This window comes from Lissotriton helveticus (assembly GCF_964261635.1).
Source record: "Lissotriton helveticus chromosome 1_1 unlocalized genomic scaffold, aLisHel1.1 SUPER_1_unloc_8, whole genome shotgun sequence".
Taxonomy (NCBI): domain Eukaryota; kingdom Metazoa; phylum Chordata; class Amphibia; order Caudata; family Salamandridae; genus Lissotriton; species Lissotriton helveticus.
The window spans coordinates 2721631-2748588 of NW_027611725.1; the positions used below are offsets into that span (position 1 = coordinate 2721631).

The 26958-nt window shown below is 47.0% G+C and overlaps 1 pseudogene across 1 annotated transcript in view; it reads right to left on the minus strand.

Annotated features, from left to right (window-relative positions):
- Nucleotides 1–25095, minus strand: part of LOC144806504 (uncharacterized) — a 78116-nt pseudogene extending 53021 nt beyond the window's left edge. Inside the window, exon 1 of the transcript XR_013605818.1 lies at nucleotides 25008–25095. The product of XR_013605818.1 is annotated as an uncharacterized LOC144806504 (transcript). The remainder of the gene's footprint in view (nucleotides 1–25007) is intronic.
- Nucleotides 25096–26958: the final 1863 nt, after the last annotated feature.

Here is a 26958-nt window from a genome sequence, read left to right on the forward strand (position 1 = left end):
GGCATGACTGCATTGTCAAATCACATGTATTCTTTGAAAAATATTGTACCATATGCATTCTATGTTACACTTAATGACAAGTGTCTCAAAAAGATGGATGCTAACCATTCTACACAGGCTGGCGCTGTGATACATGACAGTCATGTATGGGAGTTTAGGCTAGTCCAAGGTATCTGGCCAATAATGCTTTCAATAGGATAGGTAGTGTTGGGTAGGAGTAGAATAATATAATCATATAACCACACCGTAATGTCATAATGGTTGAACCTGTTGCACAGATTGCGCTGGTAAAGCAGAACTGTGTGTTAGGTTGACAGGACGTCAGAGTGTAGGGTCTGAGGGCCATATGTAGGTAGCCCAATTGCGCACGCAAGTGCTGAAATTCGCAGAATTTCAGCATTTGCTATCGTAATTAGGGCAGTGTGCTATGTAGCACACAAAAACCCACATGCAAAATAAGTAATCGCAAAATTAGCGATTCCTTATTTTGCTATTGCATTTAAGGAATCGCAAATTGTGATTCCTTAAATGCAATGTAGGAAGCACACAAGTTGTGCGAATATTGGCTTAAGGAAACGCAAAATACCACCAACTTCAGGTTGGTGGTATTTTGCAATGTTTTTAAAAAATGCCCTTTTCGGCATTTTTCAAAGTGACATGTGGGTCACATACATGCCCTTAGGGCATGTATGTGGGCCACATGTGCACATATGTTAATTTCAGGGGTGCAAAAGGGTGTCCTATTGACACCCTTAGAACCCTGAAATTGCATTCTCAATTTGCGATTCTCTAATTGAGAATCGCAAATTGAGAATGTCTTCCAATTTATTCCTATGGGCCTTCTAGCCCATAGGAATGAATGAGTAGGTATTCCTTATTTGCGAATCTCAATTTGAGATTAGCAAATAAGGAATAAGTGGGATTCTCAAAAAAATGTGCTAATCCTACCTGCATTTTGTTTTGCAATTCTCAAATTGCGATTCCCTAAATATCGCAATTTGCGAATCGCAAAACAAAAATTACCTACATATGCCCCGTAGTCTCTCTACAATGTCAGTCCCTGTTGGCCCAATCCTGCTAGCTCACAGTGCCTCACCTGAACTCCTAATCTTTCCAGAGTAACATGTGATTTTGGCAACTTCAAACATGACCCTCTATCCCCAATGGCACTGTGGAAACGGATCCTCCTCTTTTGTTATTCACTTACTCACTCATGCATGCCCATAGTAAACATAAGAAAGACACAAAGAAAGTTTACAATACATTTATTAAAACTATCGAAGTCTATTATGAAACAAATGTGCTGCAATAATTAGGTAGATGCAACTAAACAGAGTAATTTGAATTTCTAACAGACTGCATAGGACAAACATCCCAACAATTGCAAATTATATATCTGTCTAGTTCTACCCTTATTTTGTGAGCATAGGGATATATTTGCGATCTCTGGGATTGGTCTAAGCCCCCATACCTGGTGTATGTAGTAAGGTAGTCTGCATGTTGAGTGTATACTTAGTTTTACGCAGAGTTGCATGTCAGGCACGGCTGTCATTCCAGAACAGTCCTCTCTGCCGGAATTCTCCTCTCTTCATCCAAGGGGATGGAACATAATTTATAGGATAAAACTATTGTGCTGGAGATGCCAACATGTTATGGATAAATATTAAGCGCTGTTGATAAACTAGCAAAGAATACAGTTTACCAAGGTATGTATTCTAGACGACCTTGTACAAAATGTGTAGATAAAATCCCACAAAGAGTTCCTGAATAACAAACATGGGAACTCGTTGCCTGGAGGCCAGTCAACCAGCCCTTGGAGAGTGCTTGGGGAACCGGGCCATGACAGTTGGTAATTAGCTGCAGGCCAGCAACCTCCAAGCAAAATCAACCAAGTGATAGTCCCCTTCCTAGAGCACAACAAGCCCCAGGCCACGACAAGTCTGCAGATAAACCAGTTGCAGCCCCCGCTCCAATAGTCTTCTTGTTAATGTCCCCGCTTCGAACCAGCGTAGTATGTTTCCAATCCCCTGAGCGTCTTTAACTCCTAAAGGCAGAGCCCCAGTGGTTGCACCCACAATGACCTATGAAGATGAGATTAGCTCCAAAGGCCACCTTTGAAATGCACGGGCCCTCTCTAAATGTTGTCATGTCTGACATCCTGCCCTGGGAGGCTTGATCAGAATCTTTAGTGGGGCCACAACTCTGCTACTTGGAATGCTGGTGCCAATTCCACCCACTCTTAACCAACACAGGAAGGCAAACAGAGTGAGAGGTCTACAGTATACCTTGAGCCCCTAGTTTAGACCTGTCTTATCAGAAAATGCACAGATGTAGCCATCCACCCAGCAGCCAGCTGTGAATTGGAGACAGGTGGATAGGCATACAGAGCCATGAGTAGACATTCACACTTTCCCAAAGTGGTATTTCCACCGTCATAATGTCAAATTCACTCGCACCACCAGAGCAGGTTCGCCATTACGAACTCATCGATATAAAACACTATACTGACACTCTTCAGCATACAGGAAATCCAGCTCAATAGCCTTTCCAAGGATCCCTCAGGCCAATCCAATACGAGGAGCAGGCCCCACTGTACCAAACACACTGCTGTGTGCCATTCACTACCAGTGTATGTAGCAGACACATGCACATGCCCTACCCTTTACCGACACCGCTCCCTGTCCCCAGGGAGTACTCAAATATAGCAAGAGACATGCAGAACCTTGGCAAGCGTCTTCTTAAATGCCAAGCCTAGTCATGGCAAATCTGTGGCAGATTTAAAGAACTACCTCTGTGGGTGGCACAACCAATTCTGCTGCCCCAAGCAGGAGGTGCCCTAGGTCTTACCTCTAGACAAGGTACTTACAGCTAACTAAATTTAGCCAATCATGTATACACTAATCACCAGTATGTATATGACAAGCACATCACTTTGGCACTGAATGGCAGTGTAAAAAGCGATCAAAGTCCTTAGGCCAGTACATAGATCAGCGGAAAACCAGGAGGGACAAAGGCAAAAAAAACATAAAGCACCCTAGAAAGGGCCATCTCCAACAGAATTTATTAGGATTGGTATGTTTGATACAAAGGTAACACAGATCCACATTTGTAAAGCGGACAATCACCCGTAAGGGTCTCTAGGCGCTGGGGGCCGTCGGGAAGATTAAGCAAGCTATTGCCCAGAGTCACATGGTGCTGGGCTAATCTGCCGCCAGTGCTGGGGATCGAACCGTGATCCTCAGATTCCGGAGTCAGTCACCCTAGCCACGGTGCTACACCTCTTCCTCTGTGCAGTATGTGCATAAACACATTTATAAAGGAGGATGGTTGAAACCCGGGACCTCTTAACTATAACTCTTCAAGACTCACATTCACGTAGCACTTAAATCACATTTGTAGCTCCTAACATATAATTCAACTTTTGGCAATTTAAAAATAATGTTCATTACATCTCTTTTCCTGGCCATCTTTTAGTTCCCTCCCGTACAAATTTCTTTCTTTCACATTTTGGCCGATATCTATTAATGACTTTTCTCCACCCTTCGTGTGTTTTCTCTCTGTATCACTCTTATTTCTCTTCTCTGGCCTCTTCTTGCTTTTTCTGCTCGCTCACCTTGTTCTCCCCTTCCTGCTGAAGTGACAACTAGAGCAGAATGACTTCAAGAGTCTCATGGAATCCTTCATGTAGGCTTCATATCATAGCACAATCCTCATCAACACACTGTTGATGAGAGAGTGCAGCAATCCCTTGTAGCATTGTCGTACAAGTAGCCCTGGGTGCTTGTGCAGTCACACATTTGAAACTCGTGCTGAAGTCTCACTCAAACCTGCCTAATTCTTCCAAACTATGGGGAAGAACTAGAACTTCACACATGACTTTGCTCAGACGTGTACCGTGTGCCGAGTAGCACCTGACTATTCGGCACGGAGCAGACCCTCTTACAGCAAGTGATCCTAAAGATTTCTGTACAGAGAGGAGAGGACAAGAAGAGTGACTGACAGTCCCGCCAATGTCTGCTAAGACAGACACCCTGCAAAAAGACTCACTGTAGACGCGCCTCATAGACACACACAGCCTGCAAAGACAACTCCACCCTGTTCAGCTGCACACACATCCAACCTGCAGAGGTACATTAAAAACACAGACATGTACGTTCCACTGCTTGAAAGGCCTCCTACCTGGCAGACCCAAGGTTAGTGCACACAGACACACACACACACACACAATCCCTGTAGCAGACACACAACCTCTGCAGCAGATAATGCTATAAGCCAACCTATGCCTCTGAAAACTATTGCAATGACTGAGGTTTTACCTCGACTGAGATATGAAAACAGGGGCAAAGTGGCATGGGGCAGCACAGAAGCCTTAACGTTCAGCTGCCTGCGGGACAAGCTTCTGGCACATGGGTACAATTGGGCAAGTCAACAAACTGACAGCGAGAGCCGAGCAAAGAGTGTGCACAGATTTCTCAAGGAGCGCTAAGATGCAGTGCAATGTGAACACATTTTTCACAGTGCAGTAACATGCAGTGCAGTGGCACAAATTCCTCATAGTGCAGTAAAGTGCAGTGTGCATAGATCTGTTACAATGCATGAAGATGCAGTGTAGCGTGCACAGATTCCTCATAGTGCAGTAAGATGCAGTGCAGCGTGCACCGATTCCTCACAGTGCTGTAAGATGCTGTGCACCGATTCCTCACAGTGCTGTAAGATGCAGTGCAGTGCACAGATCCTCTCTTTAAAACAAATGATGACCACAAACACCCCCAGGGCTGTACGGAAAGGCCTCTAGAGGTCCCTGGATAGAAGAGCCCAGCTACTGAAGGAGATTTCCTCCAGGATTATTCAGTCTATTTCTACAAACACAGCACAAGGTGCTGACAATCTCCTACCTGAGCAGAAACCAGTGCAGACATTTCCAGGCTTTCTCCTCCTCCTTTGGCTGGGGTGGGGCTGGGGTAGCTTTGGGGTCTGGGAGAGGTGGTGGAGGGGGCTGTGAGGGTCTGAAGATGAAGATAACTGCCAGTCCTGCCAAGTGTCACACATCTCGTGGTAAACTAACGCATTTTAAGTTAGGTTACCGCATTGCCGCATGTAGAACAATTGTGAGTGTATCACCAGTTTTCATGGTTCGTAGAGTCCGAGATTTCGAATGGTTCAATCAATCAATCAATCAAAGCATTTATATAGCGCACTACTCACCCGGAGGGTCTCAAGGAGCTAGGAGGGGGGTCCGCTACTGCTCGAACAGCCAGGTCTTGAGCTGCTTCCTGAAGGGGAGGTGGTCCTGGGTCAGGCGGAGGTGGGTCGGGAGGGAGTTCCAAGTCTTGGCGACCAGGTAGGAGAAGGACCTTCCCCCTCTGGTGGCTCTTCGGAAGCGGGGGACGGTGGCGAGGGTGTGGCCGGTCGATCGAAGCTGGCGTGTGGGAGCATAGAAGTTGAGGCGGCTGTTGAGGTATCCTGGGCCTTGGTTGTGTAGGGCTTTGTGTGCGTGGGTGAGGAGACGGAAGGTGATTCTCTTGTTGACCGGGAGCCAGTGCAGGTCTCTCAGGTGTCCGGAGATGTGGCTGCGACGGGGGATGTCCAGGATGAGTCGTGCTGAGGTGTTCTGGATCCACTGGAGTCTCTTCTGGAGTTTGGCGGTGGTACCGGCGTAGAGGGAGTTGCCGTAGTCCAGACGGCTGGTGACGAGGGCCTGGGTGACCGTCTTCCTGGTCTCGGTGGGGATCCACTGGAAGATCTTACGTAGCATGCGCAGGATGTTGAAGCATGACGAGGAGACGGCGTTGATTTGTCTGGTCATGGAGAGGGAGGAGTCCAGGATGAAGCCCAGGTTGCGTGCGTGGTCTGTTGGTTTGGGAGCGCTGCCCAGGGCGGGGGCCACCAGGAGTCCCAGGCGGAGGGTGAGGATCCCAGGATGAGGACTTCCGTCTTGTCCAAGTTCAGTTTCAGGCGGCTGTTCATCATCCACTTGGCTACGTCTGTCATCCCTTCGTGTAGGTTGGCTCTAGCGGCTGCGGGGTCGTTGGTGAGGGAGAGGATCAGCTGGGTGTCGTCGGCGTAGGAGATGATGTTGAGGTTGTGTTGGCATGCGATGGCTGCGAGGGGGCTCATGTAGACGTTGAAGAGGGTTGGGCTGAGCGAGGAGCCTTGAGGGACGCCGCAGATGACTTCGGTGGCTTCTGACCTGAACGGGGGGAGGCGGACTCTCTGTGTCCTTCCGGCGAGGAAGGAGATGATTCACTCCAGTGCCTTCTCCTGGATTCCGACGTTGCTGAGGCGCTGCACTAGGGTGCGGTGGCAGACAGTGTCGAAAGCCACGGAGAGGTCTAGGAGGATGAGGGCCGCTGTTTCTCCGTTGTCGAGCAGGGCTCGGATGTCATCGGTGGCTGCGATCAGGGCAGTCTCGGTGCTGTGGTTGGCCCGGAATCCAGACTGTGAGAGGTCGAGGGATCCGTTCGTCTCGAGGAAGGCGGCCAGCTGCTTGTTGACGATGACTTTTGCAGGAAACGGGAGCAGCGAGATGGGGCGGTAGTTCTTGAGGTCGGTGGGGTCGGCTGATGGCTTCTTAAGTAGAGCGCTGAGTTCGGCGTGCTTCCAGCTCTCCGGGAAGGTAGCGGTGTCGAAGGAGGTGTTGATGATGTCCCGCAGGTGGGGTGCGATGACAGCGTCGGCCTTGTTGAAGACGTGGTGAGGGCAGGGGTCGGTCGGAGATCCGGAGTGGATGGAGTTCATCGTGCGGACGGTGTCTTCGGTGCTGATCGGGGTCCAGGCGCGGAGGGCGGTGGTGGGGGGTGGTGGTTTGGTCGTGGCGTGCGTCGGTTGAGTGCTGAAGCTGTTGTGTATGTCCGCGATCTTGTTGTAGAAGTAGGAGGCGAGGGAGTTGCAGAGGTCTTGTGAAGGGGTGATGTCGTTGTTTCCAGCGTTGGGGTTGGAGAGCTCTTTGATGATGTTTAAGAGTTCCTTGCTGTTGTGTGCGTTGTTGTCCAGTCGTTTCTTGAATGCAGTTTTTTTGGTGGCGTGAATCAGTTGGTGGTGTTTTCGGGTGGCGAGCTTGAGGGCAGTCATGTTGTCCGGTGTTGGGTCTATGCACCAGGCTTTCTCGAGGGCTCGGCAGTTCCTCTTGGAGCTCTTGAGTTTGTCGGTGAACCATGAGGCTTTCTTGCTGCCTGGTCTGCTGGGCGGGGTCCTCAGAGGGGCAAGGTCATCTGCGCAGTTGCTGATCCACTGTGTGAGGTTGGTGGCCGCCTGGCTGGGGTTCGTTGCGCCGGCGGGAGGGTTCTTGCTCAGGGAGGTCGCGAGCTGGTCGGCTGTGATCTTGTTCCAGCTTCTGCGTGCAACCTGTTGCTGGTGGTGGTGAATCGTGGTCCTTCTGAAGCTGAAGTGGACGCAGCTGTGGTCCGTCCAGTGGAGTCCGGTGGCGTGGCTGAAGGTGATGTCCTTGCTGGATGAGAACACGGGGTCGAGTGTGTGTCCGGCGTAGTGGGTGGGGGTGGTCACCAGCTGCTTGAGTCCGAGGTTTGCGAGGTTGTCCAGCAGGGTGGTGGAGTGGCGGTCGTTGTTGTTCTCCAGGTGGAAGTTGAGGTCCCCGAGGAGGATGTAGTCAGCGGAAGGGAGGGCGTGCGGGCTGATGAAGTCGGCGATGTCTTCGCTGAATTGTGTGCGTGGTCCCGGGGGTCTATAGATGAGGGTGCCTCTGAGGGTGGTCTTGGGGTTGGTGTGGATCTGGAAGTGCAGGTGTTCGGCGGGTGCGAGGGTGTCGTCGGTGTTGGTCGTGATGCGGATGGTGTTCCTGTGGATGATGGCGATGCCTCCTCCTGTCTGGTTGACGCGGTCCCTCCGGATGATCTTGTAGCCGTCCGGGATGGCAATGGCGATGTCGGGCGCTGAGGAGGCGTTCATCCAGGTTTCCGTGAGGAAGGCGACGTCAGGGGCTGAGGTGTCGAGCAGGTTCCAGAGTTCGACGGCGTGTCTGTGGACGGAGCGGGTATTGAGCAGGATGCACTTCAGGTGGCTGCTGCTGGTGCTCGTCTTGGTCGGTGCTGGTGAAGTGCAGGTCCGGATGCAGGTGAACTTTCAGGAGTGGCAGCAGAAAGGTCCGTGGGTGCGCCTCGGGGTGGCTCGGTAGCATCCAGGGATCCGGCCGGCGTTGGGTGCGTTGAGCTCGGTGGCGTCGTAGGTCCGGGGGGTGGGCTGGTGTCTGCGGGGGCCAAGGGTCCTGGCACTGGGCGCGGTCCAGGCGCGGACGGGCGCAGACGGGCTTACCTTTGGTGCACCTTCGGCGCTCAATCGGTGCTCCCGCTGCGCGCGTCCGCTGCGCGGTCGCTCTGGGGGCGTCATAAGAGAGGAGCCGGGAGGGCTGGTCAGCTGGGTGGCGGGAGCGGGACAGCCAATGGGCAGGAGGGGGGCCGAGACGCCGAGGGCAGTGGCGGGAAGGGAGGACCGGGGGCGGCTCAGCGGTGGCTGGGTCATCCGGCGGCTGGGCAGGGGGCACACAGGGGGGTACAGAAGGCAAAAGGAGGGGAGGGGGAGCACAAAAGTCAGGCACACAAGGCAACAGAAACAGGCTAAACAGACGGCGGAGTGCAGAGGGGGAGGCAAAAGTTAGGACAACAGGCGAGCGGCACCAGGGGAGACACGGGGGAAACACAGGGGGGTACAGAAGGCAAAAGGAGGGGAGAGGGGAACACAAAAGTCAGGCACACAGGGCAACAGAAACAGGCTAAACAAACGGCGGAGTGCAGAGGGGGAGGCAAAAGTTAGGACAACAGACGAGCGGCAACAGGGGAGACACGGGGGAAACAGGCGGCGAGCTGCAGGGCAGAGGAAGGCAGCAGCAGGAGTGCGCAGCCAGCAGGGCAGGATGCTGGCAGGTAGCGGGCAGGAGCAGCGGTGTGGGGGCGACCTCGCCTGGAACACAAACACAAAACACAAAGCAGGCAGCGCACAGCAGCCAATGCGAGTTCTGCTGTGCTTTGTTGATACCAGCCTAGTTTACCCTGATTGGATGGTGTTTTGCTTGTGTTACGTAACTTACGTAGGTAGACTGACCTGACTAAATCGCCCGGTACATGCGTGCAGCGGTATGGCCTGCCCTCGCAGGGAAGTTATGTTTACTACTCAGCAGTCTGTCACCGTGCAGCATTAGTGCTGCTAAAAGAATAAAGTTAATCTAAATCAGTCAATGTCTGCCTCGTTTTGAAAGACAGGGACCGAAATGATTCAGTCGGATCAAACAGGAAGTTTTCAGTTTAAAATCTCCGCTGCAGCCAGTGCGGGCCACCAGGAATTGCAGCCCCCGGAATTAAATTAAAGGACAGGGGAGTCCTCCTCAACACATGCTATCTTCCCATAATGGGGGTGCGGCAGAAGCAGAGGTGTTCTCTGGAGGCTGTGTCTGGTCACAGTAAGAGGAGGTGTACACAGCTTGCTACACCATGCACTCACTCTTCAAATGTGGCAAGTATTTGCTACAATTGTGCCGCTTGGGACGTCACATCCTGCTGCCAAGAACCGCGGAGTTTTGAGGAAGGCACGCCTCCGCGCTGGCTGGTTTGCGGGCGGCTCCGCAGTAACATTAGGCAAGAAAGAAACCTGTTGGCAAGAGATTCTATCGCATCCAGGGAAACGTCATAAGCTAGCCTCTGACATTATCAACTGGAAAAGTTGATATCTGTTCAGACAGTGGACTTTCACTTTCCGGAGAGATCAGAGAGCATGTACTCGGTGGACTGTCTTGACTGCGTGGATGAGAAGATGTACTCTGCAGCAGGAAGAGAGGCTCCGCTGCAGGGTGATCTGTTAGAAGCTTGTCTGTTCTAAAACCGACGGCAAAGCATAAATGCAGTAAGTCTGTTTAAAATGACAGAAACTGTTTCTATCCGCTAAAGAGTACATGCAGTTCTCTTAAGTTATTAACTCGTCCAAGTAAGTTAACTGTGTAGGTGGCGGTGCGTATGACCCGGGGCCTCTCACTATACTGGTGTGGCATTTCAAAATACTACAGCCTCTCCTGAAGCCTGCCCAGCAATCATTGCTGTAACACATGTGCGGACTGCGGCTGCTGGAGTCCGTGAGCCAGCTTACTCTGATTCATTTATGGCATATGCCCGAGGCAGCTCAGCTTTGTGTTAGGGCTATCACATGCGGTTTAGGGTCATATGGTTCTGCAGTCTAAACGCAAGTCCTTTCTCTTTTTGGTATTAATTCTTAGAAGAGCCATGTGACCTATTTTTTAGATGTCCGCTTTTTATAGTTTTATAGTGGTGGCATCTGAGGCTGATGTTAGAAGTTACTTGAAAAGTCTTACTTTCCAGATTACAGCATTTGCTTATGAATAAGGTGGCCCCTGCAGTGGCAGCTTTACAGACTCCGTTCACTCCAGTCCAACAGATAAACCTTTTCCCATCACATTCATTTTTTGCATGATCCTGTCTTGGACAACAGACACCACATGGTAAAAGTGATTTGTTTTATTCTCCTTGTTTTTACATGCTCCTTATCTTTTATTTTTGCCAAATTAGGTTATTTTTCGCCTTGTTCCTTATTAGTCAATACATTATTCTATCCAAAATTCACAAGTTTATTATACAACCAGCATTGTACAGGGGCAGCAATTAAATAGCAATAGAATAAAACACATACTTCCTATCAGCACTTTTATGAAATATGTAAGTATGGGTATGGTCTTCAAAGCTTTGTCATATGAAGTGATGCCCACCCTCTTTCATAGCTGCCAAGGTTTCCGATTGCTATGTGTGACATTTTGATAATTTAGTTGTAATTGTGAGTCAGCCATCCCAGGCATTTGCAGCAGTTTTAAGATATTCATAAAAGTTTCTCGATGCTCAAGTGAGTCTAATTTCAAATATTTATACGTTTCCCTCGTCTTCATTGCTCGATTTTCTGCTTGCAAGACAGTGTCACTCCTAGTAGTTGAAATGTCACTCATAATTACACTGAAATTATGAAAATGTCACACATAGCAATTTGAAACCTTGGCAGCTGTGAACTGCACAGACAGGCTGGGGTGTCCTTGCTCCTCTTCTGCACACAGGGCACTGAGGGAGAGGCCGGAAGTAATGTCAGCATCCGCTGCTGTCTCTCCCACACTGACCCGGAAAAAGAACCCCTTCTCCCTTTCATACAATGGGCTGAATTGATTTCATCAGCAGGCGCGGAGCGCCCTCTGGTGGCCAATGACAGAACCGCCGGCGCCGGATGTTGTGTCAAGGACGAGGGTTATTTAAAGGTCACAGACATGAATGCCCTGCACTCGGTTTGTCTCACACTTGGGTTAAAAAAGAACCGTGCATATTTCAGACTCCACAAAATGTGCCTGTATCAATCAATCAGTGCTGCCACAGGCCCCAGAGAGCATTGATTTCTGATCTGAAAAAGATAGAGGACTCACTGTTAGAACTAGAACGAGTCCAAATCAGAGGCTGCAGGAAGAAAGGGGAAACATGCTGAATTATTACTGTCTCAGATGTGAGAGAGCACAAATCTGAAAAATGTAGAAGTGCACCATATTTACAAGCACGTTATATTAGTTTAGTATAGAACATACAAGAGTGTCAAACTTATAGAGTGAAAATATATTCATGAGTGTTTAATTAGAGTAGGGATACATATATCAGTGTGGAAAACTAATGTAGAGATTTGTAGAAATGTTAGAATGATGTTGGAGTCTCACGTTATGGGGCTGTGTGAAAAAGAAATTTAACTCTGCAAACCATGGAAATGTGTAGGCCACATGGCATTTCACAAGAAACGAAAGATGCTGCTACACTTTTAAGTAACTTGGATTCTAATGTCATTTTACTGCAAAGTATTATTAATCATAGAATTGAAATGTTTTAAATAGATGTGTTACATTATAGTAATGTGTGTTAGTTAGAATACTGTTTAAACAAAGAAAATTAAATGTGCATAGTGCAGAGGCCCGTTTCATGTAATTTTAGCAGGCCTGAATAGATAAAGTTGCTTCTTTGATCTGCATGTGCTCGTTAAGGAGAGGTCGCACAGAGCACGAATGTAAAGCCTGTTCAAATGTTTTACGACCCTAAGATATGGCGGAGGCCGGAATTTGGGGCCCACAGAGAAAAAGTGTATTTTGCAGGTGCGAGGGGGCTTAATCAGAAAATGATGAATAGACTTTTGTTCAGAGACGCCTGGCACAGGCCTGTAGGAGTCTTCAGGAATTTCTAGGGGGTACCGTCTTGCCGGAGAGAAGCCTGGGAAGCAAGGTCAACTTTAACAAAGGGTCCCGAGGAGTACCAGCATGGAAGTTGCCGCCAGAATCTACACCACGTGAGCGGTGTCTGCAGGGGCGTTCCTATGGGAAATGTGATTTTGTATTAGGGACAGCACCCCGGGGCGAGGTTAGAGCAGATGATCTGAGGAACCTAAGAGAGCGGATGGGTAGGCAGATAGGGAACTGCAAGACTTCAACTTTGAGACAAAGACTAAGGGAAGTGTGTGATCTTCTTTGGAAGTCACCACGGCTGACACCTTTTTAGGTAAAGATCTTGTTAAGTAGGGATGTCACTTAGTCTAGTGTAGGGACAGTCTAACCTGAACTTTTCCTTTCTGTAAATGACGCATAAGCTACAGCTTGTGTCCATGTTGGCAACTTTAATGCTTTTTGAATTTGTTTTAGTGATATCTTTCTGCCGACTAAGAGCATATAGAGAATTCTTGTTTGTATTGATTCCTGTATATCTTTTGAACCTCATTCTGAGGTGCTTGTATCTCCAGATAGCTTTGGCTTTATAATAAACTTTTAAACCTTTTCCAGTGGTAAGTGGTTCTTTAGAGTGGCGTAAGTTCTTTCTTGATTAACCCAGTAGTAGATTGCCTTTTACTCAATGACAGGTACCAACGATTTAGTCGACCTGAATTGGGATCTGGATTAACAGCAATAGACCAGAAATCCCGCGTTAGCAGTTGGTAGCAGAGTGAGGATGGTTATCTTCTTGAGGAAGGTAATCTAGACTAGGTTAGTTTACCCCAAGGAACCTAGAGCTCGAGAGGTGGCCTGCCGAAGAAGGCACTGACGGAGAGAGAAAAGCAGCAGTATCGGACGAGAGTGAGTATAACAAGGGTCATGCGTGGACAGATTGCGGTGTTTTGTGTTGTATTTGTATTGTAATGTCATGCGGAGTTGAATGCCTGTAGTGTGATTGTGAGAAGGTTGTGAGCGCGCGCAACCTGGTAAAATCTTAAGTTCGGGGTAGAGCTTAAGTGGTTCGGGTGTACCGAACATCCAGAGTAATTGTCGACCAGAGAAAGGAGGTCATGAGGTACCATTGACCGCCGCAGGACCGAGATAGGGGGAGTGTAAGAGTGAGTGTGTGAGTAACGGAAGCTGGTCGAAAGTTACTGTGTGTAAGTAACCTATCAGAGAAGGCGATTGTCTGGACGTAAACGGAAAGACATTTCGCCAGTTAAGGTGACAATTACAGATAGACTGTGGGCGTACAGTCAAAGAAAAGTGATCGCTTGGACGGAAGTAATCATTTTCGGAGTATGAATGGGACGCATGCATGACCGCGGAGACGAGCTGAGTAAGGAGGGGAACTGCTGCGAAGGGGGACGAGTGACGTCAGCAAGAGCCGCGCTGAGATAGGCCGGTTAGTGAGGAGCCGTGCGGTGATAGGGCGGTTGGTGTGAAGTCAGTGAAAAGCCGCGTTGTGATAGGGCAGTTAGCGAGAACCGTGCTGAGATTGGTGGATTGTCGTTAGGAAGTAAACAAACGCGGAGAAAATAGAAATTCTGTAGGTTTTGAACATGAAGTGTTTTAAATGTTTGAGAGGGATTTTTAAGAGAAAAAGAAGGGACTCTTATTACGGGGAAGAGGCACCGCCAGAGGGTACACCAGCTTACTATATGGCAGCGAATGTTGGCTTGCATACTATACTGTGGATTAGTGAATGGAGCAAGATTTCAGAAGGGAATGAGGAACTGACGTTTCCTAAGTATGGAACGTTCAGGTTAGAGGCGTTACATCGGCTGAAAGCAATTATGTCCTCATTGAATCCTCCGCCTAGACCAACACAATTTGAGGCCCTTAATGCGTGGCTCAGGGCGGCACACGACAGAAATCTGAACAGGCGCCAAGAAAGGTTGAAGCGATCAGTAAGGGCAGTGCGAGATGCCCAATGGGATGCGGACGCCAAGAGATGGAGGGTACAGGCTATTGAGGTGGATAAGTTGTACCCAGTGAGAGAGGTGGCAGGAGAAAAGAGGCTCATGGAAGAGGATGAGGAGAGCGAGTCGGAGGACAACTTGATAAATAGATTGCTAATAGATAGACCGCCTCCGAACGTTGGGGGAATAGAAAGTAGGGGACTCGCAAGAGAAGATGGGGCTGCCATAGAGGGGTATGTACCACTCCCTATATCGGAGTGGACACCTACCAAAGGTGAGGAGACACCTCAGCCTAGTACAGTACAGAGTGTAGTTGGAAGGTTTGTGGTGCAGAAGGTGCCAGAAACAGAGAGGGTTGAATCTTACGGGTTGCCAGACGCAATACAAGTACCCGTTACCATAGGTCCTATAGTATCGATTTACAACCCCGAGAGAGACAGAGAGGAAGAACAGATACGGTTAGACAGAGAGAGAGCTGAAATGGAAAGGAGAAATAACATGACAAATGCCTGGAGGCAATTGCCAGGACCGGCGACGTGGAGCACCCCATTTGATTCAGCAGTGGGTCCCGCAGCAGATCAGGGGGGTCAAAGAGGACCGATGGACCTGAGGGGACCACGGCCGAAATCCTTTAAGGAACTGAGGGCCGACTTGAGAGAATGGGAAGCGTCGACAGAAGCACAGCGCAGCAGGCCAAGAGTAGAAGCAGAATGGGGAAGCCGAGGCAACAGAACATTGTCTCACTGCGGGGCTAGTGCAAGCAGTCAGGAGTGGGATGGTAACAGTCCGGAGAGTAGAGGAGTTATACGTCATACTGACGGTGGGAATGAGCAAGAGAGACGTGAGGGAAGTACAGGATGTGGAGAGACGTCCCGTCTCATAACAAGTGAGGGAGACCGGAGGACACAAGAATACAGGGATAGGTTTAGATGTACTCACCATGCACCTAATGATAATGTACAGCACTGGAGTCGTGGGAGCATGGGGAACAGTGAAGGATCTTGCCATGGGTCGAGAGATCAGAGACCACCGGTAAATGACGAAGAAAGGGGGAATAACGGAATGTCTTACCATGTATCTAGTGAAACCATGCAGGATGGGACTTGTGGGGTTATGAGAAATGGGAAAGTGTTTCACCATACACCCAGAGAGGATGGAACTGCATGGGACCTGGAGAGATGGGAACATGGGAGGACTCCCCATAACTCGCCTGAGCCTAGACGTAGGACTCGGAGCTGGGATGGGAGAGATGTGAATGGACCCCCTAGAGCTAGCATACTGAAAGCTGCAGTAAAGGCCAGAAGACTTGACGTCACTAGTTTAAAACATGATCTGGACGAGATAATAGATGGGACGTTAGCCTTAGAAAGGACTGACCTATACGAACAAGATGAGTTACTGTTTATAGCAAAGGATATTACCCGAAAGGCAAGAGCAATTCATGAGAAACTGTCCGAACTGGCAGAGAAGTATATGGTGGATTTGTCCAGGACAAAGACATTACAGAGTAACCATAGGTTGCAGTATTCAGACCAAGACTTAGACGAGAAGAGAACTACAGGATTAAAAACACACATCAGGGAGCTGATAACAGGAATAAGAGCGTGGAGAGATCTGGACAAATGGGAAGAGAGGTGGTCCAAAAGGGGTACTGTCAGACGGAGCACGAGTGTGATGTCTCCGGAAGGAAGGGTAATGCAGATGGAGGCATTTCCTTTGAGAGAAATATCGAATGGGAACTATGTACATGTGCCCTGGAGTAGAGGAGATTTGGCTGCATTTACCAACTCATTCCCGAAGTTAAGGGACAATCCAGTTGAGTGGTACAAGCAGGTAGAAAGGTTTGTGAAAATCTCAAAGGTATTGTGGATTGATTTGAACACCTTGTTTGACATTGTGGTGCCAGGAGATTTGTGGACAGCATGCAAGACTAGTGTCGAGTGGCCAACGGTAGAACCAGAAAGGAATGCTGCTACAAATGGACCGTCTGAAACTGTAATGTTGAAATATGAAAGAGTAATAACTTGGCTGAAGGAAAAGGTCCCACCACAAGACATAGATTGGGTAAAAATAGACCGAACAAGACAGGAACCCAAGGAGACAGTTCATGAGTTCTATGAGAGATTGCTGAAAACATTCAAACAATACAGTGGACTCGATGTAATGGACCCCAAGGACATAGGGCAGTTTGTGTCAAAGTTTGTTTTGGGGTTGAGACCTGATATTTGTTTGATGATTCAGCAACATTTGATTTGTTGGCAAAACAGACCATTAGATGAGATTTTGAGGTATGCAAGGTACTGCAGTGACGAAATAGATTCCAAAGCAAAGAAGCTAAAAGAGAAGCTGATGGTAGTACAGATGCAGTCAGCTGGAAAGGGTGGGCAGCGCCAACAGGGAACAGGGACAATGGGACGAAAACCAAACGGACAGAATAGAGACAGCGAGGAAAACCCGAGACCTAGAATAGACCTTGCCGCGTTGAAGAAAACGACAAAGTGCCACCAGTGTCATCAGGTGGGACATTGGAGACGCGAGTGTCCCTATAACCCTGAAAACGGAGAATTAGAAGTAGAGGAGGAGGTTCCAGTTCAAGGGGTGCCAGTGCCGAGAATCAAGGTGGCCAAAGGGGGGACTTCGGCTCCACGAGCTCAGTTTCCGCAGCCACCAAAGATTTTGACAGGGGGAAAGGTCTTTAGACAAATGGCTCTTTTCGTAGATGAGGAAAAATGTTACTACATTGATCCCTTGACGGGACAACGTGTAAGCAAAGAAGAGGACTGTACCCTCGGGGCAGTTCTGGAAGAGGACCATTTGTAGAGGCAGAAGTGGCAGGGTGTCCCACAACATTCTTGGTGGATACCGGAGCTACTCGATCAACTTTGAGATCAGCAGTGGTTCCGGATCTACCAATGTCGGGGGAAACAATTCAGGTGGTAGGAGTCGCAAACAAGAGAATGACTAGCTCTTTGACGGAACCAGTGTCAGTGAAAATCGGAAACTACATGAACGAACATCAGTTTGTGGTGTGCGATTCTAGTCCTGTGTGTCTGTTAGGAAGGGACTTATTGTGCAAGCTGAACTGTACCATATACTGCACTCCTCAGGGAGTAGAGGTAGAGACGACAGATGATGACGCTACATTCAAAATTGTGAATTCAAGAACATGCATAGAACTGTATCCTACTCTGACTGTGGAGGACCTTCCTTGGGACTTACGCGAGGCAGTATCATCAGAAGTATGGGATTTTACAGGAGAAGGGATAGGATTGGTCAAAGGGGTAGAGCCAGTGAAGATCATAGTGAAACCAAATGTCGATTATCCAAGAACGCCACAATACAAGCTGTCCCAAGAGACGATTGCAGGAATAAAACCCGTGATCGACTCTATGATTAAACAGGGAATACTGAAGGAAATCGTGGGAAGCCCATGCAACTCCCCGATTATGGGTTTGCAGAAACCTAGTGGGAAATTTAGAATAGTACAGGATCTTCGAAAAATCAATAACATTATTGTTTCATGCTGTCCAGTGGTACCGAATCCATCAGTAATACTGTTTCAGATACCATTCCAAGCAGAGTGGTTCACAGTGATAGATCTTTGTCAGGCTTTCTTTTCAATCCCATTAGATGAAGAAAGCCAGTACCTTTTTGCGTTTAAAATGGAGAGTCGCGTCTTAACATGGTGTAGAATCCCACAAGGGTTCACAGATAGCCCTTCAATCTTCAACCAGCTGTTGAAAAAGAACCTTGAAAGTCTGGTACTGCCCCAGAATTCAGTTCTGGTCCAGTACATAGACGACCTACTTGTTGCGTCAGGAACAGAAGAGGCTTGCAAGGAAGACACCATTGCCTTGCTGAACCATTTAGCTGAAAATGGACACAAGGTATCCCCGAGCAAATTGCAGTACTGTCTGACAGAAGTACAGTACTTGGGTCACCGGATAGAAAAAGGAAAGCGCAAGGTGTCACCAGATAGAATAGAGGCAATTATGAAGATGAACTCGCCTACTACACAGAGAGAAGTCAGGATGTTTCTAGGAATGGTTGGTTATTGCCGACAGTGGATAGCTAACTTCTCACTGAAAGCAAAACCCTTACAGAAACTGACGCACAAGGAGGTGAGTGATCCGGTACCATGGGACAATGAGGGCTTGATGACGTTCCTACAGCTGAGAGATGGCTTGTGTTGTGCTCCGGCTCTGGGGATGCCGGATTATGAGAAGCCATTTTCCCTCTATTGCTGCGAAAGGGAGGGCTGTGCTTTGTCAGTTTTAGTGCAAGTCCATGGAAATGCCCGTAGACCAGTTGCATACTTTTTGGCTACCTTAGACCCAGTAGCCGCAGCGTTGCCCGGATGTCTCAAATCCGTTGCTGCAACAGGTGTCAGCATTGAGCGTTGTGAAAGCATTGTGATGGGACACCATTTAGTGGTGTATGTACCTCATTCTGTGGAACTGTTAATGACCAGGACCAAGACCCAGCACTTGACTAACAGTAGGCTCACGCGCTATGAGCAAGTTATTCTTGCTGCAGAGAACGTGACCCTTAAGAGGTGATCTGTCTTGAATCCTGCTACACTGATGCCACTTCCTAATGACATAGAAAGCGAAGACTGTGAAGATCACGATTGCCTTGATGTGACTGAACTATGTACGAAGCAAAGACCAGATATTGTGGATGAACCATTGATCGACCCCGATGAAATTTACTTTGTCGATGGTTCATGTTTAAGAGATGATACTGGTCGGTTGAGAGCAGCTTATGCTGTTTGCACCATTACTGGAGTTGTGGAAGCCGCTTGCCTGGAAGGAGTACACTCCGCTCAGGTAGCAGAGATCATTGCATTGACCCGTGCCTGTACAGCAGGTAATAAAATTAGAGTCACCATATATACTGATAGCCAATATGGTTTCGGTGTAGTTCATGATTTCGGGCAATTGTGGTCTCAGAGGGGTTACATGACCTCCTCTGGTTCGCCAATCAGAAACGGAGAATTTGTACGACTGCTGTTAGAAGCATTACAGGGTCCAGCCGCAATTGCGGTTGTGAAATGTGTAGCTCATACGAAAAATACAGATTTTGTGTCACAAGGAAATAGATATGCAGACGAAGTTGCCCGCTATTGTGCTGAGCATGGTTATTCTTTCACGGAGGTGGAAGTAGGTGGGGCTCAGGAAAGGACAGAACTAAGCATGATGTTAGAAACTGTTGATACTTGGGAAGATTTGAAACAAATGCAAGACAATGCACCCGAATCTGAGAAGCAGGCATGGGAAACAGCAGGGTGTGTGAGAAGCAAAATGGACTTTTGGGTTTCAGCAGATGGAAGGGCAGTGTTACCCGAGGAGTTAGCGAGTCCAATGGCACGACAGATACATGGTCCAGTGCATTTGGGAAGAGATGCCATGTTGAGGGTGTTCAGGCAGACTTGGTATTGCCCAAAATTTAGGATTGCAGCAGAAGCAGTGTGTAAGCGATGCGTTACTTGCCAGCAGTTGAATATAGGGAAAAGAACACCAGTTACACTGAGTCACATTGGGAGGTCTGGGGGCCCTTCAACAGAATGCAATTGGATTTTATTGAAATGCCAAAAGTCAACCGCCTTAGGTATGTTCTGGTGGTAGTATGCATATTTTCCAGATGGGTTGAAGCATACCCTACACGCAGGTGCGATACACTCACAGCAGCAAAGTTGTTGCTTAGAGAGTTGATACCGCGCTTCGGGGTGCCTGCCTCTTTGGAATCGGACAGAGGAACACATTTTAACAGCAAAGTTGTGAAGATGCTTTGCTCTGCATTGAACATTGATCAGAAATTGCATTGTAGCTATCGACCAGAGGCTTCAGGTATCGTGGAGCAGATAAATGGGACGCTGAAATGTCGAATTGCTAAAGTTTGTTCATCAACTTCCTTAAGTTGGCCTGATGCTCTTCCTTTGGTCCTTATGAGCATGCGTAGCACACCCGACAGGAGGACAGGTCTCTCTCCACACGAGGTGTTGATGGGGAGGGCAATGAGACTTCCAACTGTCCCAACAACTGCATTACTGAACATTACAGATGACCTGATCCTGGATTATTGCAAGGGGTTGTCTGACGCCATTCATTCTGTGTCTCTTCAGGTACAGGCCGCCGAAGTTCCATCTTCAAGAAATCAATGCCACGACCTGTGTCCAGGTGACTGGATAGTGGTGAAGAAGCACGTCCGGAAGAACTGCTTAGACGTGCGCTGGAAAGGACCCTACCAGATCATCTTAACGACGAACACTGACGTGCAGTGCGGAGGACTGCCAAATTGGATCCACGCTTCCCATACTCTAAGAGTTCCAGCACCCCTGGAAGAAACAGCTCCTCTCACAGACGAAAATCCAGTTGTGGAAGAAGAATCACAGGAGGGGATCAGTCAAGCTGTGGGGGTGTCTGAAGAAGTTGGGAGTGTCACAGATCCAGAAGAAGAAGAAAGACAAAACGGCAGTGAAACTGAAGTTGCCACTGAAGGAGAAAGCTGCTGTGAAAACAACTCAGAGACAGAACAAGTCCAGAGTGATCAAGAACTGAGTGAACGGACAAAAAACAGGAGAACTAGGCGTGGAGCAGCTGCCTGGCCTGAAAGAAAAAGGAGGCCAAGCTTGAAGCCAGCTCGAGAGGAAACTCTTGCTCCTATATCCGAAGACTCAGATCCAGAAGAAAGTGCACAAGGACAAGAACAGGAAGGTCCGAGAAGATCAAGGAGGGTGCGGGTGCCTCGCAGAAGATACGCTACTCCTGAGTGGACCTACCTCGCTACCGATGTCCGAGGGACGCAGGACTGGGAGGCGGAGGGAAGTGACTCTGACCAGAACTGACCCCTTCATAACAGTGGAAGTAGAGTTGCTGATACCAGGAGTGGAGGTCGAAGGGCTGCTGACACTCAACATCGTCTATCCTCCTCTTCTGAGCGGAATAAGAAAATTGATCCTGGAGACAGTTGAATTTCCGTGTTGCTGTTCAAGGTGTTCAATACTTGAGGGAATCCTTCTTCGTTTGGAAATATTCGAGCGAGTAGTGGAAGTTCTTGGAACACGCATAATTTCGGACTACTAAAGACTTTGCAACGAATTTTGTAAATACAGATTGAGAGATAACCTAGCGCCAAGAAGAAGAAAAGATATTAGGGATTCCATTTTAGAGGATGGAGAAGGACTAAGGTTGTTTATTGCTACAGAACTCAGAGACTGTTTTTGCGGAGGGGATTTTTCAGCTTCCAGGTGTAGTTCAAAAGATTGAAGAAGCAAAAGAAAAGAGACTTGTACTGTGGAAGAAAAAAGAACTACACTGTCTTGAGACCATGGAGGCTGGCAACCCGAACCGCAGGGCAAAATGCATATTAGGCACACTTTTAGTGGTAGTGATTTCTCTTATAGTTTTAGTTGTTACTGTATCATATGTAGTGGGACATGAAAATGATGTGAAAGCAGAAAAGGAAGCAAAAAGTGCATCAACACAGAAGCCTCCTACGGCTGGCAAACAGGGGGAAAACACAGCGAAGGAGAAAGCTTTGTTAGATGCTGAAATAAAAAGATTACATGCAGATGAATCGCAGGGGAATTTTAAAACAAATGCTTATGCCAAATTGCTTTATGAATACATTGATGTCATGGAGGCGAAGAACTGCTATGTCTGCATGCAGTTGCCAGCCTCTGTAGATGAAGGCATCAGGTATCATCATCTTCCATTGACCTATGGAATTTCATGTAGTTTGTTGCTGAGCATATTTTATGAACGTGAGGGGTTTGAGTATTACTTCTCGAACTTTGACTCGATATTGCCAGAGGTGCCAAATTATAAACACCTCAATAAATGGGATTATTACAAGAGTGAGGACAGGTTACAGAATTTTTTCCTTCCATGGAGAACATTAGATACTTCACATGCCCGAAGAAATAATTTGACTTGTAAAGTGTCCGAAATTGAGAAAAAGTTTATAGGGCAGGTGGATGATCGATATAGAAGACAAAAGATCCTAAAAGCTTCAGGACAATGGAAAACAGATTGGACCCAGGAAGAAAGAGAACATCAAAGAAAGGGTAGCAATGGTCCAATAGCTTTAGACCGAGAGAAAAGGGGAAAGCTGTGTATACACAGAAGTCAGACATATTATGAGAATGTGTTTGTGGGAGAAGTCAGTTGTGAACATGCTTTCCAATTGGAGTATTACTCCAAAGATTTCCTAAGGGAAATGCAGGTGATTCCGAATGTGTATTTTGTCTGTGGAAGAAATGCATACGTGAAACTACCAGATAATTGGTATGGATCATGTTACTTAGCAATTGTCTTCCCCAAAATATACCATGCGGAGGACTTAGAAACCAAAAAGAGAGGAAAACAAACTAGAAGAAGAAGGGATGTAAGCGCTGAGGAGGTAGTTGGAGATGTATTTGGTGCTATGTTTCCTATTTTAGGGATAGCACTAAATGATGTTAAGATAAGAAGATTGGCAACAGTTGTAGATAGACTATCCGCCAGTACTGCTAGATCTTTAATGCTGGTGAAGGGAGAGATGCAATCGATAAGGGCAATGGTTCTTCAGAACCGACTTGCTCTAGACGTTCTGTTAGCCAAAGAGGGCGGAGTCTGTAAGGCTTTGAAGGTCCAGGAGTGTTGCACTTACATTCCAGACAATTCAAAACCTCTAGAAAAGTACATTCAAAACATTACTGAAATACACAATGAAATAGAGGATTTGACGAAGGTAACAGTATGGGAAAAAGTAGGTCAAGGAATGGGTAAAGTTGGAGGTTGGTTTGCCAACCTGGGAAAGAATATCATTTGGTACATATTGAAACCTATCATCATAATAGTGATTTGTGTAATCGCTTTGTGGGGGTTGGTGAAGCTGTACAAATGGTATAGAGCAAACAGGTTGCAGAGATCCATGCGAGAGCAGGAAAGGAGATTAGCTGCGATGCAGGAGAATCAGTACAGGAGTCTGAGGGCTCTAGAGGAGATGAAACGAGGGAAGGTTGCAACGACTTCAGTTTGATACTCTATACTTTAGAGAGGGTGTTGTGATGATGATGACTACTGTAAGTCATCAAAGGGGGATTGAGAGAGCACAAATCTGAAAAATGTAGAAGTGCACCATATTTACAAGCACGTTATATTAGTTTAGTATAGAACATACAAGAGTGTCAAACTTATAGAGTGAAAATATATTCATGATTGTTTAATTAGAGTAGGGATACATATATCAGTGTGAAAAACTAATGTAGAGATTTGTAGAAATGTTAGAATGATGTTGGAGTCTCACGTTATGGGGCTGTGTGAAAAAGAAATGTAACTCTGCAAACTATGGAAATGTGTAGGCCACATGGCATTTCACAAGAAACGAAAGATGCTGCTACACTTTTAAGTAACTTGGATTCTAATGTCATTTTACTGCAAAGTATTATTAATCATAGAATTGAAATGTTTTAAATAGATGTGTTACATTATAGTAATGTGTGTTAGTTAGAATACTGTTTAAACAAAGAAAAGTAAATGTGCATAGTGCAGAGGCCCGTTTCATGTAATTTTAGCAGGCCTGAATAGATAAAGTTGCTTCTTTGATCTGCATGTGCTCGTTAAGGAGAGGTCGCACAGAGCACGAATGTAAAGCCTGTTCAAATGTTTTACGACCCTAAGATATGGCGGAGGCCGGAATTTGGGGCCCACAGAGAAAAAGTGTCTTTTCCAGGTGCGAGGGGGCTTAATCAGAAAATGATGAATAGACTTTTGTTCAGAGACGCCTGGCACAGGCCTGTAGGAGTCTTCAGGAATTTCTAGGGGGTACCGTCTTGCCGGAGAGAAGCCTGGGAAGCAAGGTCAACTTTAACGAAGGGTCCCGAGGAGTACCAGCATGGAAGTTGCCGCCAGAATCTACACCACGTGAGAGGCGTCTCCAGGGGCGTTCCTATGGGAAATGTGATTTTGTATTAGGGACAGCACCCCGGGGCGAGGTTAGAGCAGATGATCTGAGGAACCTAAGAGAGCGGATGGGTAGGCAGATAGGGAACTGCAAGACTTCAACTTTGAGACAAAGACTAAGGGAAGTGTGTGATCTTCTTTGGAAGTCACCACGGCTGACACCTTTTTAGGTAAAGATCTTGTTAAGTAGGGATGTCACTTAGTCTAGTGTAGGGACAGTCTAACCTGAACTTTTCCTTTCTGTAAATGACGCATAAGCTACAGCTTGTGTCCATGTTGGCAACTTTAATGCTTTTTGAATTTGTTTTAGTGATATCTTTCTGCCGACTAAGAGCATATAGAGAATTCTTGTTTGTATTGATTCCTGTATATCTTTTGAACCTCATTCTGAGGTGCTTGTATCTCCAGATAGCTTTGGCTTTATAATAAACTTTTAAACCTTTTCCAGTGGTAAGTGGTTCTTTAGAGTGGCGCAAGTTCTTTCTTGATTAACCCAGTAGTAGATTGCCTTTTACTCAATGACAGGTACCAACGATTTAGTCGACCTGAATTGGGATCTAGATTAACAGCAATAGACCAGAAATCCCGTGTTAGCAGATGCCTTACTTATGCTGCAAATACAAAAAGAACTCATTCAGAGAGTGACAAAACAGGTTAAACATGATCTTGTATTCGCTATCAGAGATCAAATGGGAAGAGAAACACCGAGGCAAGAAGCAATTCATAAGATACCCAGAGACCTCGATGCAACTTTATATTCAAGTGTTGATAATCTGAATCCGAAAAGCATAAAACCTTTCTTAGATGAGTTAATCTTTCCCCATGGGCTGTAGTATATATCACGGAAGGCCTCACAGCCCCCATCTCACAGCAGAAACTACTCCAGACTGCTTGTTCCCATCTTACCTGGGTGGGGGGGTCTATGAGGGTCTGAAGATAACTGCACAGAGCGACAGTGTGTCCTTCCTCCTCTGCAGCAGGCTGGACACAGAGGGAGAGGCCGGAAATGATGTCACCATCTGCTGCTGGTACTGTCTCTGCCACCGCTGACCTGGAACCGGAAACCCTTCTCCCTTTCACACAATGTGCTCAGTGGATTCATCTCATCAGGCGAGGCGCCCCCTCTGCTGGCCACTTAAAGAACCATCACATGCAGTCTCCAGGAGTGAATATACACATATAAGCATTTTGTGGCAGGAAATGTCTGGGTTTTTAGATGTCACAGAAATGAATATATTCTAAGATACACACAGGCCGCGTACAGGGTCTCACCCTTGATTGCTGCTGTAAAAAAGTATTTACAGCTTGTCTTCATATGACCATCTTCAAAAGAATGATGCAGAGAACTAAAGAGTATTTACAGAACTTGTCAAGTGGAAGTGACAGTTTATATTTCATTAAATATATGAGAATACTGTTAACGGTGCAGTTAAACTAGTCAGCCTATTCATTTTTTCATTTTATTTTTTAAAACTCTTTATTTATCGGGTTTTTCAGATGCACATCATGGTACATAGCAAAGTAAATAGAGAAAAGTACCATGCAACTTTATACACCAGACCAAATAGAGTGTGTCATAAGTCATATGTCAAAGCGAAAATTAAAGGAACAGATTTTTTTTAATCTTTCTGTGTTTTTGGGTTATGTCTTATCATAGCTGCCGAGGTTTCAGATTGCTATGAGTGACATTTCAATGACTATGAGTGACACTTTCTGGCCAGCATAATTAAGCGAAGAAGAAGAGGAAAGCATATAAATATCAGAAATTACAATCATCTGAGCAACAAGAAATTAAAACGTTAAGTGCTGCAAAGCACCAGAAATGGAAGGGCACTAACCTAGTGCCCTTGTAAAGTCAGAGGCACAACACTACTGTTAAATGCTGCAAATAGTTAAAATATCTAAAACACTCCTAAAACCATTTATAAGCAATAGCTGTTTTTTAGGGAGTTTTATATAGCGCAAACTTGACCCAGTATCAGGTATCAGAGCGCTTTACATAGCACCAGTTGCGTTACATGAGGACACATTCATCATTTTGTTAGGCACGGGGAGATTAAGTGATTTGTCCAGAATCACAGGATTTTCAATGTCATTGCCGAGACTCGAACCCGGTTCCCCAGATTTGAGGTCGACCGCCCTAGCTGTTAGGCCAACTATGGTTTCACCATTAAATTACACAATGCATGCCATGGTGTAAAGCTATTTCTGTGATATCGAATGATGGAGCTAAATATGTTTGTCTATTTCTGTATTAAACATGCAGCATGAATGGTATAATTCATAAGGATATATGCGGAATGCTGTGATTTCTGTTTCGAATCAGGAGGCACACTGGACGTGAGAGGAGCTCTGTGAACAGGTGGATTCCACCAGCTTCAAAGTACTAGTGTTGCCAGGCGACAGCAACAATTCCAAAGGGCCAGGGCAGGTAGGAAATTGAACTAGGGACATGTTGCCACAGCCTCAGATACCTGTTGGAGGACGGGCTGGAGTTCCACGGGCACAAAACGAAGGGAGCTTAAAACAACGTTACACCTGCAGAAAAGCAATTAGTCATTCCAGATTTCACCAGCCTTACTACACCCACTGGGCCCTATGCTTTTTGCTGTTGCTGGCAATCAATCGAGGCAAAGGAGGAACATCACTGGCCAGGCGGATCTCTCTGTCCCACGCGGGACCCAGGTCCAGTCTTGTAGGATGTGAGAGGCCCAACACAGATTTCCTATGCCTCACCCGTCATAATTATAGTCAGCTAACAGAGTCTAGGTCACAGCCTGGCAGACTGCTGTATTTCCAAACATACTCAGGAGCAAAATATAAATTATTCATTACAGCTGTGATTCTGTCTGCCACA